We start from the raw sequence: 19,530 nt of genomic DNA on the forward strand, positions 1-19,530 counted from the left end.
CAGTGTCTGTCAGAGGTTCCTGTGACCCAGCCCCGTAAGGCTCCTCAGAGGTCGTCACACAGCGTTGTACTGCATAAGGTTACACCAATGCTCCCCTCCTGGCCGGGGGTCTTATTCCTCCCAGACACATATTTGGTGCAATTTGCTCCACATGAATCTTTTACAAACACATGAATTAGGGGTGTTGGGATTTTTTACTTTTGTTTTACATTTATTCCAGAAACTGAGTGAGTCTGTGACTATACTGAGGTCATACAGATAACAGGTGTGTGAGGGGAGAGTACACAGGAGAGCAGAAGGGGTGCAGATATGGGGAGAGGGGACATAACCTAGGAATACAGAGCACACAACAGGGGGTGTAACAGCTGTACAGAGGTGTCAGTAACACAGGGGAGGGGGAAGGGAACAGAAGAGGTTAATAACACAGGGATAGGACAGCAGGCAACCCAGGGGACAAGCAAAGCGTTACACAATGCAGAATCCCATCAGTTACTCTGCACAAATGATGAAATGACAAATGATCACACTTCAGACGTATGTTACATGTGTGACCGCCTGCCGGCCATGTGTGTGCAGCATAGGGAGGGGTGAGACATGTCCTGGTGGATAATCAGTGACACTCTGAGGACTGTCACAGCCACTGGCTGTCTCTGAGAGAGTCTCTATTGCTCAGGATAACAAGACGCCCTGACAGACAGTCTCAGCTCAGAGAGACAGGGGAAATTGTGGTTGTGCTGTCAGGTGTTATTATATAATAGGAGTGAGGTAAGAGTATATAAATAATAACACATAACATTTATTATAGACAATAAAACAAACCAATCCACTTGGAAGTATAATGTCAATCTCTCAGATGTATATCTCTATGCTACAAGGAAATATAGTTACACCAAGTAACTGTGCAGAGTGCTCCTGTAACAGAGTATTAGGATTGTATCAATACGTTTGCACAAAGTGATACAAGGTATAAAAGCCACATTCCTCTGACTAATCATTTACTAGCCCGAGAGAAAAGAAAGTAACTGTGCGATAGCCGAGTCATGGTAAGTAATAAGAGCATTGGTAGTACCTGGCACAGAGATCACGGACTGTCCGATCAGCAGACCTTAATAATATGTCCTTATAGCAGGACCCCCCCTCAGGTCACTCACCAGTTCTTGTGTGTGTATCCTGTGGGTGTGTATATATTTTGTGTACATTGTGTGTGTAAACCCCAATGGCCCCAATCAGGTGAGGTCACTCTCAGTCCTGCTCCCTTTCCGGATACCGGCAGTAAGTTACCGCTGCCCCGCGATGCCTATGAACGAACTGCTATTTATTCACGCTCTATACAAGTGACTTGGATGGAGGACAGACCCGCGGCTATACTCAGCTGCCCCGGACACCGGCAGCAAATAGCCTTCCGGCATTAAGAATATCACTGGTGCCGCTGATCCTTACCCGCTCCACACTGAGGCAGGTGCCAATGGCGGGTACATATGTACGATCTGGAGCCACGGCTCTCAATGGCTGCTCCCCGTACACTGCAAGCACCTGAGGAGAATAGCTAATCATGCACAGTGTAGGGTCGCCGGATTTACTGAGACACACACGGACTGGTGAGTGACCTGTAGGGGGGGGGTGTCTGCAGACCGAGATAAAGACCCTAGGGGGTCCTACAGATCCCGGACATTTCATTACCCTGTGATGACTTGGGGTATTTAGCTCAGTAGATGGATGTCAGTGGTGCAGTGTTTAGTGCTCAAATGAGGACCCATGCAGCTTTTCCAGGTAAAATAAATGGAAGTGGTACTTTAATGTCAGCATAATCGGGAAACAAAAACAACTAGCCCAATCAGGGCAACTAACTCACTTCTTCAACCCTCTCTACCGTGGGTGCAGCTAATCTGCTAACAAGGTCTCTCACAGTCTCTGTGCCTTCCCTGTATACTCCAGGTATGCAGTCGGCCCTGGCTTCCTCAGCCTGCAGCCCAGCTGCCTGAATGTCACTCAGTCTGAGAGTTTGTGGTCCCCAGTGCCTCCTGCAAGGTCCAGACACAGGCCTGGCCCCCAATGGCTCACTCAGCTTCACTGGGGTCTCTGCTGCCACAATCCCACATGGGCTGTTTCCCACAGCAGCCTAACTGGTCTGCCTTCACATCAGCCCACACCTGAGCTCTATCCACAAGGCAGCCCTTCCCAGAATCCTTTTCTTCTCTGTGGGCGGATCTCTCCTGCCCCACACAGAATCTGCTGCTCACCAGTGCCATCTCTGGTGATACTGCCACAACCCATACAATAGAAGCTGACAATAAGGGCATATTATTAACGTCTGCTGATCGGACAGTGTGTGAACTCTGTGCCAAAAAAAGGGATGTCACCATTTCTTTACGAACATCAGATGATTTTGCAGATGTCGAAATAAACGTCCGTTTTCGCTGCTAATTGAATACGGCCCTTAATTGGTATTTAACTATATTTTCTTGTAGCAAAGAGATATACACCTGAGAGATTGAAATTATACTTTTAAGTGGATTGGTTTGTTTTCTGTTTTATTGCCTATAATAAATGTAATTTGTTATTATTTATATACTCTTACGTCACTCCTATTATATAATTACACCTGACAGCATAACCACAATTTCCCCTGACGTTTGCTTATAATTAGGGCATCACGGTAGCCCTTAGGAGAGCTGCTGACTTGTCTTACTGCAAATGTGGGTTTAATAATGATCTCTGGATGGATACTGGCGCTTATTATACCTTAATAGTTACAGCCTTATATCCTTCCCCAGCTCCTGTTATGTATCATATGGTATATACAGTACATACATGTTATACCTATTATGTGTTATTCCCTGACCACTCATTACTGTTATTATTACTCTGCAGATGCTGCTATAACAGGACACCACAGGTCGCTCCCCCTGTATAATAATAACAGGACACCACAGGTCGCTCCCTGTGGGGAGATGGGACTGTACAGTGATATATGAGGGGGAATATCACAGCTCCCAGCACACACTAATATGTGGTATTATTATATATAGGGGGAAGGGGACTACAATGATATATGAGGAGGAATAACACTTCTTACAGCACACACTTATAAGCAGTATTATAATTATATAGGGGAGAGGGAAAAGTACAGTGATATATGAGGGGGAATATCACAGCTCCCGGCACACACTGATATGTGGTATTATTATTATATAGGGGAGAGGAGACCATACAGTGATATATGAGGGGGAATAACACAGCTCCCGGCACACACTATGTGGTATCATTATATAGGGGAGAGGGGACCGTACAGTGATATATGAGGGTGAATAACACAGCTCCCAGCACACACTGATATTTGGTATTATTTAGGAGAGGGGACTGTACAGTGATATGTGAGGGGGAATAATAGCTCCCGGCACACACTATGTGGTATCATTATATAGGGGAGAGGGGACCGTACAGTGATATATGAGGGGGAATAACACAGAACCCAGCACACACTGATATGTGGTATTATTATATAGGGGGGAGAGGACCATACAGCTCCTTGCACAAACTATGTGGTATTGTTGTTATTATTATTATATAGTGGAGTGGGGACCATACAGTGATATATGAGGGTGAATAACACAGCTCCCAGCACACACTGATATTTGGTATTATTTAGGAGAGGGGACTGTACAGTGATATGTGAGGGGGAATAACAGCTCCCAGCACACACTGATATGTGGTATTATTATTATATAGGGGGAGCGGGGACTGTACAGTGATATATGAGGGGAATAACACAGCTCCCAGCACACATTGATATGTGGTATTATTATATATGGTAGAGGACCATTTTGTTATATATGAGGGGAAATAGCCTAGCTCCCAACACACACTGATATGTGGTATTATTATTATATAGGGGGACGGGTCTGTAGCACTGATATATGAGGGGGAATAACACAGCTCCCAGCACACACTAATATGTGGTATTATTATATAGGGGGAAGGGGACTAAAATGATATATGCGGAGGAATAACACTTCTCCCAGCACACACTTATAAAAAGTATTATAATTATATAGGGGAGAGGGGATGGTACAGTGATATACGAGGGGGAATATCACAGCTCCCGGCACACACTGATATGTGGTATTATTATATAGGAGAGAGGAGACCATACAGTTATATATGAGGGGGAATAACAGCTCCAGGCAAACACTGATATGTGGAATTATTATATAGGGAAGAGGGGACCGTATAGTGATATATAAGGAGGAATAACACAGCTCCCGGCACACACTGATATGTGGTTCTATTATTATATAGGGGGAGGGGACCGTACAACCCCTGGCATACACTGATATGTGGTTTAATTATATAGGGAAGTGGGGACCATACAATGATGTTTAAGGGGGAATATCACAGGTACAAGCACACACTGATTTGTGGTATTATTATTGTGTAGGGGAGAGGGGACCATACAGTGACATATGAGAGGGAATAACACAGCTCCCGGCACACATTATGTGGTATTATTGTTATATAGGGTCATTCCATGTCAGTTCACACAGGCCATGACACCCACCGACTCAGATTTTCATGAAACTTTGTACACTTGATACTACCACATAGCAACTAACCCATGTAAATTCTTTCTTTAGCCCTCATGATATAGGGTGTCAAAGTTTCCAAAAAATTGCTCAGCTATGCCACTTCTGATGCTCTGTTTTTATGTGAGGTCTATGTGATAAAACATTCCTATCTCAGTGCCTAATCCACATATCACTTTAAAATATTGTCCCTTTGTCAATCAGAATATGGAGATTCCAGAAAAAATGTTTATCAACCTTGCCCGACTCTGAGTGTCATTATACGTTCCTTTACTTCATACTTAATTATTTTTTTGGTGCTAAAAAAAAAGGTGAGTTCAGTACGCATTATCAACCTAAGGCAGATGAGTTATCATGTCCTTTTTAAAAAAAAAAATGAACCTTAAAGTATATTTTATGAGCCTATGAAAGAAAATGGGATTTTGATTGCCTGTATGAGTATTTTAATATTTAAATAAAAATCTCTCTTTAAAACTTAAAATTACCGTTAGGTATAATTTTGCTTGCTTATGGAGTATTTTAATTTGTATATTTCTTAATACACATGGGGGGGCACCTAGACGTTTTTAATTATTTTTAATTGGCCAATAATGACATGTCGTTTTTGGGTTAAAAGAGTGCACAGTGATGGAATTTTTGGTTCAACTATGGGACAGGTATATTGGGGTGCTCTATGAGTGAAACAAGTGTTTTTAGTCTTGCATGTGGGAGTAGTCAGTCTTTTTGCACTTTTTTTTTAAGTCCCCTAAAATGACCCAAATATAAGCTTGTATCCATTTTTATGTACCCTGAATTGAACGAGAGCACTTATTTTGCTAAAAAAATACACTTTACAAACTTTATCCTATGTTAGTTTGGCATTTTTCGGGGTACAGGCTGATTTCCCCATTTTCGTCAACACTTTTCACAGTGAGAATTTTTGCGCAAATCCTGTTTTTCTGATTTTGGAATTGAACAGGTGGGAAAACGGGAGCGTGCATACCCACGAAAATCATATAGAAAAGACTTACCAGGACCTAATACCTATTTACATGGGCGTAACCAGAGGTATGGGGGCCCCATAGCCAAATTTCCTTGTGTGCCCCCAGCCCCATAATACTTACCTCACCCCGCCTCATAATAGCGATTAATAACAATATCAATGACTGATTGCTCTGCACCCTCCTGGTGTGCTGGATGATCGATATCGATCATCCAGCACATCACCAACCCAGCAACGACGCTGTCAAAAAATTGTGTTACTTCAGTCATGGGTGTGTTGGGCAGTATAACAATTGCAAAAAAATTCTCAACTTGTGCTGCCATGGTCAAGACTTCACTTTGAAAGCATCATGGGCATTTTTTGCAACCAGTGCATATAAAAATCAAGAAATACCACTCCACTAGCGCTTGAAGGGTAAATATATATTATAAGTTCTTTAGTTCCATATAATGAATTCCAACTCCCAGGGGCGATATACTCCACCTCTCAAAGATGTAATTTACAACCGAGAAAAGAGAAAGAAAAAAATACCATACATAGCGCAGTATTATAAATGGACAAAGAAGAAATGTAATAACAATCTAGTTAAATTACAGATAGGTCACATAAAAACAGAATAAAATGGTAGACATCCACAGGTTATACTGTATCCGTATGTGGCTAGAATGATGACTATTAACGGCTGCAGGTGAGAATTGGCAACGGTCCGTTCTTATAAGCGTATGTATCAAGAGAATCTCCCCCGCTGCAGCAACAGGTGTTTCTGTCCTCAGTTCTCCTCAAAGTTGGCTCTGTCTGTATCAAACACCATCCGAATAGGGTCAGTACTACAAGCACCCATGCGTTCCAACCCTCCCCGGGTCTTTCTCAAGGTCAGCTACTGTCGTGAATGTCTACTGATTCAAATGACAAGCTTATATCTCTCCAATATCCTGATTGGTCCGGCACATTTGATCCCTATACAATCTCAAGTCCGTGATCCTGTGTGCCAGACTTCCCTACATTCCCTCAAGTTACTATAGACACTCCAATCATAATCTTCCTCCTCCCAATCATGTGACATGTTACGTCTATAGTTGTCATGGTGAGGCTCAGATGCGGCCGCTCGTCCAGATCTCATCTGTCTCTGGTCACATGACGATCTCCTCCCGATCACATGACATGTTACGTCTATAGTTGCCATGGGGAGGCTTTGACGCGGCCGTTCGTCTGTATCTCGATGGTCTCTAGTCACATAACTAAACAGACGCTTTACACAGGAGTGAGAAGTTCTCACGATACCTGTCAAGTCTGTTGCCATAGCGCTCTTAGGTGTCCCTTATCCTCCTGCCTCTCACATTGTTAGCAAACAGTCCACATACAGTATGTAAAGTGATCATTAACTCAATATTCATATATTTCTACTGATCTCTTTTTCTTAGGAGGTGGTAAGCTTTAGTCTCAAATCGGGATTTCATTAAAGTGCATCATATCTGAAGAGGGTATATAAAGCAAGAGTAATTTAAAATAAGTACACATAAAACATTCAAAATAGTACATATAAAAAGCATCTGTGTATAAAATTTTAAATATGAAGATAGCACCAATATTATTTCTGTTTTCCCTATATTTCTAAAACCATAAATATCTAAAAAGCATCATAAAAACCACTTTATCTCAAAATCTATGTTGAGACCTCCTGGTTGTAAGGTTCCCAAATCATAAATCTCATCCTTGCTTTGGCCAGTTGGCTAGTTAAATCTCTTCGTCGCCAATGTCCTTTCACCCATTGCAAGCCCAAAAAGCATTTAATAGCAGAGGTAGAGCAATTATGATGTTGTTTAAAATGATTAGAAAGACCATGAGACTCCAGGCCTTTTTTTTATGTTTCTGAGTTGCTCTCCTAGATGCACTTTTTTTTAACCAGCCACAGTAAATCTCGTCGTGATGGCATTGGTGGAATAATTAAGCCTCTGGTTGCCAGAGAGAGCCCACAGAGACTAACAGGTGGTCTGATTGACTCAGCTGAAACAGTCTTACATTTCTGCAAGTCAAGAATTGCAAATATAAAGTTAAGTCTAATATCAAAAGAAACACGCAAGCAGCTGCAAGACCGATTTTCCCAGGCAAAAACAGTACCTGGTACAAGAGGATTTCATCACTTCACCCCTATATCTAAAGTTTCCGTAGGAACAAAGCAACTTAGGTCAGATGAAAACTTCAGTTCCATTTCTCAGACCAGAACAATCCAACACTAGTCAATATGTCACAAATCTGTACAAATTCATACATAGCAGGTGTTTACGATAATCATTGTGTTTTTTGGATGAGGAGGAATTTTATGTTGCAGTTAAAGTTCATACACACCTATGGCCCTGCTAGATCACTTCACTGGCCTCTACAGAAGAAAGAACACATCTGTTATGTTTCTATGTGCAATATAATGTCCTCTGTCAGCCCTCCTATCATGAAGGGTACTGGAAGGATGTATTACTTTCCTGAAAAGGAAGTTGATTATGTACAATGGCAGTACAGTCTCAACTTCAGTTAGACATCAGACATCTCGGGTTAAAAATAGGTAAGATTAATAAGCTGATGTATTTAAAACGGCTTTTAGTGTGTATGCTCGCTCCCATTTTCGCACCTATTCAATTCCAAAATCGCAAAAACAGGATTTCAGTGAAAATTCTTGCTGTGAAAAGTGTAGGTAAAAATGGGGAAATCAGCCTGTACCCCAAAAAATGCCAAACTAACAATAGGATAACAGTATAGAAGTGTATAGGAGGTCATATTAAATAGACTTGAGAAACTTAAATTCAGTCAAATGGCTGTTATATGCATTTGAAAAAAATACAACAAAATGATAAAAAGCTATTTTTTTCAGCAAAATAAGTGCTCTCATTAAATTTGGGGGTACATAAAAATGGGTATAAATATATATTTGGGTCATTTTAGGGGAATTAAAAAAAGTGCAAAAGACTACTCCTACCTGCAAGACTAAATACACTTGTTTCACTCATAAAGCACCCCAATATACCTGCCCAATACCTTAAATCCAAAATTCCATCCCTTTTCTCTTTGTCATCCCAAAAAAGACTTTACCGCTGATACATTATTGTGGCTAAATAAATAGGGGTTTTTCATAGTAAAATAGCAGTTTATATATTGACGATATTAAAATGAACCTCTATATACCCCTGCCTGTACCTTCTAAAACCCTTCCTATAAACCTCTAAGGATGACGCTAATTTGCATATGCAGTCATACAGTAAATAAAGACTTAGACCTCGAATCTGTAGTTCCAAAGCACAAGTGTTATTCAAGTAAAAGTTCAGACAGTTCCACGCAATTGATCCAGACACAATTTAGGCGCAAAAGAAATTATACGGACCCAAGTACAGTATACATATGCAGCGCTTCTGGACCCGAAGATAGGCATCAGCAAGAGACCCCTCGTCATACAGCATTCAGCACGAAGACTAAGAACCCAGCGTTTGAGCACACATATTTATACCGCCCCAGAATAAACAGGACAATAGAGAAGTTTGTTGCTGATGTCATTGGTTCCCAGGGGAGAAGCATCTGTTACAGGGCATTTAACAGGCTGGTTCCAATAGACCCTCCCTGCCTCTAACAGCTGGGGATCTTTCCCTTCCCGCCCCCTGCAACATCTTAACAGTTGTTCATGAAATATACATTTTGTTGCTTGTAGGCTCTGCGATCCATAACTTGAGAATGCATGATGCGATCTCCCCACCGATAACACCGGAATACTGTAAAAGAGTACGCATCAGTACAAAACCAAACACAACTTGTTTAGCATGTATAATACCTTAGTTATCAAATATCTTTATTTCTCAGCATTTAAACTAACTGAGCCAACTTAAATCATACACTTTAAAGCTTATTAAACCTTATGTGTGAATATGTAATGTGTGAGTATTCGGGGTTTGATATAAGGACGCTAGTTAACTTGGGGCAGATGTGTGCGCATAAAGCTAATAAACGGTATTTTCATTTGGGGTCTTAAGCATAATGTGTGTATGTGAAATGGTGAAAGGTGCAATTGCATGATGCTAATAATTGTGCATTCGCTACTGGGCGTCATGTTAGCAGCTCAATTGTGCGTAATGTGCGGTGTTTATGCATGAGATTCCATCTATGATGGACTTAACATATTTATATATATATATATATATATATATATATATATATACACACACATATCATTCCTCACTCACAGTTTCAGACTGCAATGCAAATGTGACTTCCAGCTGTGAGACTAAACAATCCTGTCTAGGTATGAAACTAAAACCTGTTTGGATTCAGACAAATCCAATTGTGTAGATCAATGCCTGGATTTTATTATAATTGCCAACAGGGATTCCCAATTTGTATGTAGAACACTCACAGTTTCTGGTGCATTGTCTATTCTATTTAGATTATCAAAAACATTGGCATCTGTTCTTAGCTCGTGAGTTGTAACTTAAAGTGACGCTGGTCGCAAGATGGCGTCTTGCAGATTCATGTTTCTAAAATGGAGTCTAGCTGCCATTCGCAAGATGGCGTCGCGCACGCTTCAATTTTAAACTGATCTTATCTCAGCCAATTATCCAGCTTTGACAATATATATATATATATATATATATATATATATATATATATATACACAAATTAAAATACTCCCCTGATGGGAAAAATTATACCTAATGGTAATTTTTGTTTTTAAAGAGAAATTTTAATTAAACATTAAAATACTCATACAGGCAATCAAAATCTCATTGTTTTTCTTTCATAGGCTTTAAAAATATACGTTACGGTTCAATTTAAAAAAAAAAAAAAAGGACATAACTCATCTGCCTTAACGGTTGATAATGAATATTGAACCCGCCTTTTTGGCACAAAAGAATATAATGAAGTAAAGGAATGTATAATGACTCTCAGAGTCAGGCAAGGTTAATAAAACATTATTTTCTGGAATCTCCATATTCTGATTGACAAAGGGCTAAAATTTCAAAGTGATGTGTGGATTAGGCACTGAGATAGGAATGTTTTTCCACATACACCTCACATAAAAATGAAGCATCAGGAGTGGCATTTCCGAGCAATTTTTCAAAACTTTGGCCCCCTATATCTCAAAAACTATGAGGGCTAGAGAAGAAAGAATTTACATGGGTTAGTTGCTATGTGGTAGTATCAAGTGTACAAAGTTTCAGGAAAATCTGAGTCGGTGGGTGTCATAATAAAATTTTTCTGGGTGATTTGACATGGAATGACCCTGAGGGGAAAGGGGAGACTTACCGGTCACTCAGTGTTACATGTCTGTGTTACATGTGTTCTCTGTGATGTCTGTTACATTTATTCTATTTATTCCTAGACAGCTCTGCTCTGAGGAACCAGAGTCTTTATTGCTATTTATTACACATTCTATATTCTCTCTGATTTACTGAGGATGGACAAGGACAGGAGTCACAGGACTGAGAGGATCTTACATCTCATCCTGGAGATCATCTACGAACTGACTGGAGAGGTGAGAGGATCTGGGAGTTTCACAGTGACATCACTTATATTGATAGTAATAACACAGACATGACTAGGGAGGTGAGGGGATCTGGGAGTGTCACAGTGACATCACCTATATCTATTGTAATAATACAGGTACATGCCTGGGGAGGTGAGGGGATCTGGGAGTGTCACAGTGACATCACTTATATCTATAGTAAAAATAAAGGGACATGATTGGGGAGGTGAGGGGATCTGGAAAGATCACAGTGACATCACTTATATCTATAGCAATAATACAGGGACATGACTGGGGAGGTGAGGGGATCTGGAAGTGTCACAGTGACATCACTTATATCTATAATAATAATACAGGGACATGACTGGGGAGGTGAGAGGGTTATGGGAGTGTCATAGTGACATTACTTATGCTATAGTAATAACCGAGCAGCAGGGAGCCAGTCTCAGATCTAGTATAAGTCCCACAGTCCTCACAGTTGGGATTTAGTACATTGTATGTTCTTTTCTTTTTGTTACTGACACAAATATGTTAGATCTGCATACTATACTCTACATTTGTCAGGGGTTGGTTTTCTTGTGGACCCGGGTGGATACAGAATCAGAACTGTAGAATAACTTGGGTTGTTTAACAAATGGAATGGTAGATATGAAAGAACCAAGTCCAGGACAAAAGTGAAGATGGGTCAGAGTCAAATAATAAGTCCACCAGCAAATAATAAAATCCAGAATGAAGGTAACAGGAGTGGAGCGATAATGTTTAGGTATGTCCAGAGGGAAATAAACTGTAGACAGGGTCGATGCGGTCAGAAGGTAGTCTGGCTGGTGAGTGTGAATACAACAGTAGCGGGAGGAGGAGTTGCTGGTAGGTGCTGGGATTCCTGTGGCTACCTGAAACCAGCAGAGAGCTAGGCAGAACCGAAGTCAGCAGCATAGAGGAGCTCAGATAAATGTGAACAGACTCAGCTGATACACATTGCACTGGCAAAGTAAGGGAGCTGTGAACTCCCCTAAATCCCCAACAGCAGAGCACGATTGGCCGAACAGAGCAGCTGACCTTTAGGGGATTGGTTCCCTAGGTCACATGGCTCAATGCAAGATGGCGGCACCCATAGAACCGCAGTGTGGAAATGCTGCACAACACTCCCATGCTGGCACGGCCTACCAACAAGGAACCACCAGATGCACCCCATGCCAGTCTCCATACTTCAGCACCACCACCGGAAGGCCCATGCCAGAGCGTCCTAATGGGCAAAGACCGCGGACTTACCAGTGAGGAACCCCTGGTCGTGACAAAATTTTCCTATATATAAATATTCTTACAAGACTTGATATTGTGAAAAAGTCTTCTTGTATATATAGTTTTTTTAAATTGAGTTTATTTATAAAACTTTTTCCATAACAAAGAAAAAACAATACAAGAAACAAAATGTATTTATTTATTAACAGTTTCTTATATAGCGCAGCATATTCCGTTGCACCTTACAATTGGAAACATTTATAGAACAAAACAGGATAATTACAGACAGACATAGAGGTAAGAGGGCCCTGCTTGCAAGCTTACAATCTATAGAATCCCCCCGCCCCTAATAAACCCGGAAAAAATGTATATATAAATATATATATCAGACAAAAATTATAATATTCAGCCATTAACATATAGACCCATTAATACAAGTACAAGTCATATCCAATATATAATGAATAAAACAAAATGAAGGTATCTGCATGAAATAATTCTCAGCCGTCCAAAACAGCACAAAAATAACAAGGAAAGACTCCATACATTGTTGTGCGCCCTGCTGGGTGCCAACCCATCAGCGTCTGAAATCTCACTCCCTCCAGCAACGTAATGGGAAGAACCAATCCATGGGCCCCAAATACGATCATATTTGAGATTACTATTACGCTTAGTATATAGAAATCGTTCATGCCCCATTACTTCATTCATCAGCCCACCACTCAGCAAAGGTAGGGCCCTTAGATGCTATCCAAGTATGGGTGATACAAACCTTGGCCAGAGTCAATGCATTAATTAGGTATTGGCCCATTAAACGATAAACCCTGTTCAAGAGACCCAAACCAAAAATACACATTTTAGGGAATAAAAGGGGAATAGCACCTCCCGTGTTGGTGGTACAGTTGGTGACTTGGGACCAAACACCAGAACACTCCCAGAGGAGATGCCAAAATGAGCACTGTGGAGTAGAACATTTAGGACACCTACCAGATGCACCAGACCCAAATCTACTCAGAAATAAGGGGGTAAGATACATTCTGTGTAATAAAAAGAACTGAATCTGTTGAAATCGCACTTTTTGTGCGGTAGTCTTCTTGTATATTATGCAAAGTTATCACCTGAATGAACAGCCCCATTTAGGTGAGGTTTAATTGACCTTTTTCATTGTTGTCTCCCCAATACTCAGGATTACACAGTAGTGAGGAAGACATCTGGTGAGTCTGAGACAAGCAGCAGCCGTCTCCGTATGTCAGGAGTACTGAGCAGGGCCCAGGGCCCGATCACAGTGCCTCCACCTCAATCACTGATACATAAGAGAAACAATGACCAGAAGATCCTGGAACTCACCAGCAAGATCATTCAGCCGCTGACTGGAGAGGTGACTGTTGGGAATGGGACATTATACAGTAACACCAGGGGATGTGTCTGAGTGAAGACTGGAGAGGTGACTGCTGGGAATGGGACATTATACAGTAATACCAGGGGTTGTCTGGGTGATGACTGGAGAGGTGACTGCTGGGAATGGGACATTATACAGTAACACCAGGGGATGTGTCTGGGTGATGACTGTATCATTGTGTGTGTTAGGTTCCTATAAGGTGTCAGGATGTCACTGTCTATGTCTCCATGCAGGAGGGGGAGTATATAGAGGACACATGGGTCTGTACAAGGATGTGTTGATGGAAAATCACCGGCCCCTCACATCACTGGATATTTATTATACAGGGGAGAGCAGGTATACACACATCACCTGATAATTACATATATACAATGTACTCAGTCACTGTGTGTCTCCTACAGATGGACCCAGTAACAGAAATACTCCAGAGAGATGTCCCCGTCCTCTGTAGTCACAGGACTGTAGAGAGGAGATTCACAGGATCCCACAGGAGCATCAGGTAGGTGGGATTTAGGGTCTCACCAATATACCACAGTGAGTGTCACTATATAATCTGTAGAGAAGCTGTGTATGTCTTATACACTGATATTCTTTTGTTTTATTTTATTTAGTTTAATCAGACTTTCTTAAATAATTTTTTTGTGTTGTGGGTTATTTAGGATGAAGGGCTGGCATTTATAAAGGTTGAAGGTATACAGAAAGAAGACACGTATGTGACTCATATAAAGGCAGAAGATGTAAAGAGAGAAGAAGAGACGTATGTGACTGATAATAAGGCAGAAGATATGGAGGATGAAGAAGAGATGTATGTGAGCGATATGAAGGCAGAAGATACAGAGGGAGAAGAGATGTATGTGACTGATATGAAGGCAGAAGATATAGAGGGAGAAGAAGAGACATATGTGACTGATAATAAGGTAGAAGATACAGAGGGAGAAGAAGAGACGTATGTGAGGGGTGATCAGCAGTGTAAGGAGGAGGAAATCCCTACAGATATCAGAGAGGTGAGTAATAAACACTTATTACAGAAAATAGTCACATATTCTCCTTGCTCAGTCACTACAACAATCTCTTATCATACACCCTATTCTTTCAGAACAGACTAAAGCGTTAAATGTATCTGCCAAGTGGGGGAGTCAGGACCCATCAGCCCCTTATACTCCTGCTCTACCCCTCACATAATGTCACTAAGTTACCAGCCCTGAGATCTAACCAGTCTCCTTCCCACACTCTCTGGTGTATCTCATACATCAGGAGCCATCAGCCCCTATTATACTCCTGTTCTCCTCCTCACATCTTGTCACTGTGTGTTACCAGCCCAGAGATCTGACCAGTCTCCTCCCCACACTCTCTAGTGTATCTCATACATCAGGAGCCATCAGCCCCTATTATACTCCTGCTCTCCCCCTCACATCATGTTACTGTGTGTTACCAGCCCAGAGATCTGACCAGTCTCCTCCCCACACTCTCTGGTGTATCTCATACATCAGGAGCCATAAGCCACTATTATACTCCTGCTCTCCAGCAGTTAAACAATTTTGAAGTAAACACTGGTAGAACCATATTACAGTTTTCAGATTGGTGGTGGCAGGAGTGGCACTGTTTGTTATGTGGACTGCTTAAGTTGTCCCCCGTTCTTTATTTTGTTTTATTTTTATTGTTTAGAGAGCGGGTAGTGAAAGGCGTCCTATGCACGCTCTCACTGCCGCTCTAGCAACCCCAGTGCTGGGGCGGCAGCATCGACAACTGGGTTGGAGACTATGCCGCTGGCTCCATAGTGTTTTGCACTTACCTTCCAGGGCCCGCAGCCACAGCTGGACACAAGGGGAGGCAGGTAAGTGCTGCTCCCTGCTTACACCGAGCCACATACTTTCGAATTTGCTCCACTAGTGTGGAGATCACCGGTGGTGCTCGTATAGTGTTGGTCCATGGATACCTTCTCTGTATACCAGACATTTAGAATAGGAACACTGCTTGTAGCAGTGGTGACCATTGCCTTGGGGCCATACCAGAGGGGGAGGCAGGCTCCTCCGGTTATCCCCTACCACCACATCTGAGCGCACTCCGTGCAGACAGCCTGTCTCAAGTGATTCAAATCTCTCCTCTCCACCTCCTAATTACAGGTGGGTGGCCAGTGTAATGACATTGCCTGAGCACATGCAGGGAGAGAAGCTTGGGCTCCTGTCTCCTCTATACCTTACTCTTAGTAGCCTGGTTATATTATTAATTCTTTGTTGCTGTTGCCGGATTGTTCAGCACTATTTGTCCAATGTTATATATATATTCGGGTCGCAAGCCAAATCAGTTGGTCCCTGAAATATTGGGACTGAGGGCCTGGTTCAGCACGGATCACAAGTTCTAACACGTACGCACCCTGCCGCTGCGCAATTATCCAAATGAATGCGATCGCAAGGCCGCCGCAGCATAATATGCAGACGTTCTGCAGTACATAAAGCCGCCAACTTCCCTTTACTCACATCTGCAATACCTGGCAAGTCTGCAAAAACATTGGTACAATCGGAAACCATCGTACCCATATGCACAGTTATGGTTGCCCTGACCTCACTCACAAACTGCTAAACTTACTGTGTGCATCTAGAGCTCAGGCTGCGTATAACGTCACAGTGGGGAATTTATCCACGCCCCTGCAACGCCGTTCCAACACACTGGCACGCCTGCATTTGCTGACCATCCTCCCGTCACCACCCACAAAAAGCACTTCCTGTCATTTAATGCTAGATGGGTCTGCGTAAACCCTGTGACCGCTTCCGAGATCGCAGCGACTAGTTTGGGCACTGCGACGCGTATGCATGTGCAAAACGCAAACATCGGCCGACTGCATGCTAATTCTTATCTGCGTTCCTTGCTGAATTGGGAGTGCAGGATAGTATGGTAAAGAATAACGCCCACCGCGCCAGTCTGGAACTTAAACGTTTGGCTGATTCAATATATATAAAGTTTTTGTGATGGGTAAAGACTGTGATGGTAAGCTTAGCCCCTCCCAGCCAATGTCTCCATTCTGCAAATGTCCATGTGACAGCGAGAAACTCTCCATTACCAACCTCATCACTAGTCTCTACCGCAGAATGTTTTCGAGATAATAAAGCAGAAGGATGGAGTTTGTTAGAAATAATTGCTCCCACTCCAGCTCTGGAGGCACCGACCTCAATGATAAAGTGTAACTCTGTATTTGGATGGAGAAGAACTGGTGCTGAGATTAAGGCCTGTTTTAAGGCTTCACATGCTTGGATTTCGTGTGGGAACCAATTACAAGCATCCGATCCTTTTTTTTTGTCAAGGCTGAGATGGGAGCAGCCAAAACAGAAAATGCATGAATAACCCACCTATAATAATTAGTGAACCCAAATCCCTCTGGATAGCTTTAAGGTTATTGGGCTATTCCCAGATGAGTATTGATTGAGGTTTTCCAGGGCCCATGGAGAACCCTTAAGGCGTGATGACATAGCCCAAGAAAGAAACGTCTTTTACCTCAATTTCGCATTTTTCAAGTTTTGCAAACAGGTGATATTCACAGAGTTTTAACAGAACTTGCCGGACATGAGTGTGATGTTGTTCCAAGGACTGAGAATAAATCAAAATATTGTCTAAATAGATGACCACAAATCTCCCAGAGAATTCACATAACACATTATTGATAAAATCTTGAAAGCAGGAGTTAGAGAGTCCAAAGGGCATCACCAGATATTTATAGTGCTTAGAGTGAGTGTTAAACGCCATCTTCCATTCATCCCCGTCTTTGGTGCGGATTGGGTTATATGCACCCCGCAAGTCAGTTTTAGAGAAAATGGTAACTTCTCTGAGGTGGTCAAACAACACAGAAATTAATGGTAATGTGTGTTTTTAATCGTGATTTTGTTCAGACCCCTATAGTAAATGCAGGGCCTGAGCCTGCCAGCCTTTTTTCCAACAAAGAAAAGCCTTGCACCCACTAGAGACTTGGAGGGTTGGATGAACCCCTTAATAAGGTTCTCCTGGTTGTACTTGTCCATAGCTTTAGTTTCTGAAATGGACAAGACATACAGCCTACCTTTAGGCAACCGAGTACCTGGCATCAACTCAATGTCAGAATCGTAATCATGATGGGGAGGCAAGGTATCTGCCTTATTTTTAGAGAAAACCTCCAGAAATTTATGATATTGTGGAGGTAGTCCTTCTGGAACTTGTACACTTCTCAGAGGTAGAGACAAACACCCGTTAGCATAATTCTGTATCCCACTGCATAATCTCTCTAGTCTTCCAATTGATCACAGAGTTGTGTACCCTCAGCCAAGGATGACCGAGAATCAGAAGAACCATAGGATACTGTACCAAATAGAAGCTCAAAGTCCCAGTGTGAAGAGCATCAATAGCTAAATGAACTGGGGGTGTCTGCAAAGAAATCTTGCCATCCAAAAGTGGGTTACCATCAAGGCCACAGATGGCAATGGCTGGAGTTAAATCCAGAGTGGAAATACCAATAGCTTGAGGAAAACTGTCTAAAAAGGCAGAAATCTCAGTCCTCCATTGGTTGAAAGAGATCTGGGCAGGAATTAATACAGAGTTTTTGGAAGAGACAGAGCGTATACATAAATGAATCCCTTCCATTTCAATTAGGCCTTGTCTTTTTCCGACTTTGTTGGACAATTTTGAACACTGAACTTTGCCACTACAATAGAGGTATAATCCTGGAATCCGTCTCCTGTTTTTCTCTTCAGAAATCCGGAGTGCTCCAATATGCATAGGTTCTACAGAATCCTCCTGAGTAGTGGATACAGAGGCACAAGACGACCATCTTTCCATCTTTCGTTCTCTAATTCGCCTGTCAATTTTAATTGCTAGCTGCATGAGACTGTCCAGGGACTTGGGAATCGGTTATTGGATTAGGAAGTCCTTAATTTCTTCTTCAGGGTCCCTAGGCTCCATAGGAAGACCTTGGGGTGTAGGTGATGGCTTGGACTTCCAGGCACCACACAGTTAATTTTTAACTATCAGGATGCACTGGGTTACTCTCCCTACACCCTGCCCCCAAGCCAGAGGCTTGTTTGGTGCCCAGCCGGAGTCGGGTCATTGTAGACGCAGGGGGCTGCCTAGCAGCCCTTCAACTTTTGTTTTTTAGATTTTTTTCTACTAACTTGAGTGCACAGCGACAGACAGTCCGTTGGACCTCTGCGCCGTCACTCCGCGACCCCTCTGGGATGCGTCTGATCTGGGGCTCTTGGTGGGTGGCTGGGGTCTCGTTAGCACAGGCTCCCATGCTGCCCAGTACTGCGACCGGATCCAGGGGATGAAGGTAAGACGGGTCACCACTCGTGGTAAGCCACGCATTGCAGCAGTCAATACCTTCGGTCTCAGGGGACAGACCAGAGGTCCTGGAGGTGGACGCAAGCTCCAGCCAACGCGCTCCACTAGACCACCAGGGACACCATTGGTGCGGGAACCAGCGTCCCAGGGGTTAATCACCAGACAGGGGAGTAAGCTTCCCTGTTTAAGCAGCTCCTCCCCTCAGCTCAGCGCGCCTTTCCTGCAGGGTCTGGCTTCGCTGAGCGTCTCTCCTCCTCTGGACACGCCCCCTCTGAGGTCTCTGGTGGCCATTTTCTTTCAGTGGTAAGTTGCAGCTCTCTCAGGATGTTGCGGAGTCCAGTCACTTTACATACTTCACCCCTGTATATAGGTGTCCTGCTATGCTCCATCCCACAGGGTGATGTAGTAACAGGGAGCCCAGGCCTGACCTTGTATCATGTAGTTATACACATGAGACCTCATTACAGAGTGCCTGTGTGTGCATAGGTGTCCTGCTCTGCTCCATCCCACAGGGTGATATAGTAAT

At 42.6% G+C, this 19,530-nt stretch overlaps 1 protein-coding gene and 1 pseudogene across 1 annotated transcript in view; both read left to right on the forward strand.

Moving 5' to 3' along the window:
• Positions 1–19,530, forward strand: part of LOC148508100 (uncharacterized) — a 186,045-nt gene that overhangs the window by 32,514 nt on the left and 134,001 nt on the right. The gene's annotated exons all lie outside the window — the stretch shown is intronic.
• LOC148508101 (oocyte zinc finger protein XlCOF29-like) lies at positions 10,982–17,922 on the forward strand (annotated as a pseudogene).

The sequence above is a fragment of the Taudactylus pleione genome, unplaced genomic scaffold (genome assembly GCF_031769625.1).
Source record: "Taudactylus pleione unplaced genomic scaffold, aTauple2 ptg000377l, whole genome shotgun sequence".
Taxonomy (NCBI): Eukaryota; Metazoa; Chordata; class Amphibia; order Anura; family Myobatrachidae; genus Taudactylus; species Taudactylus pleione.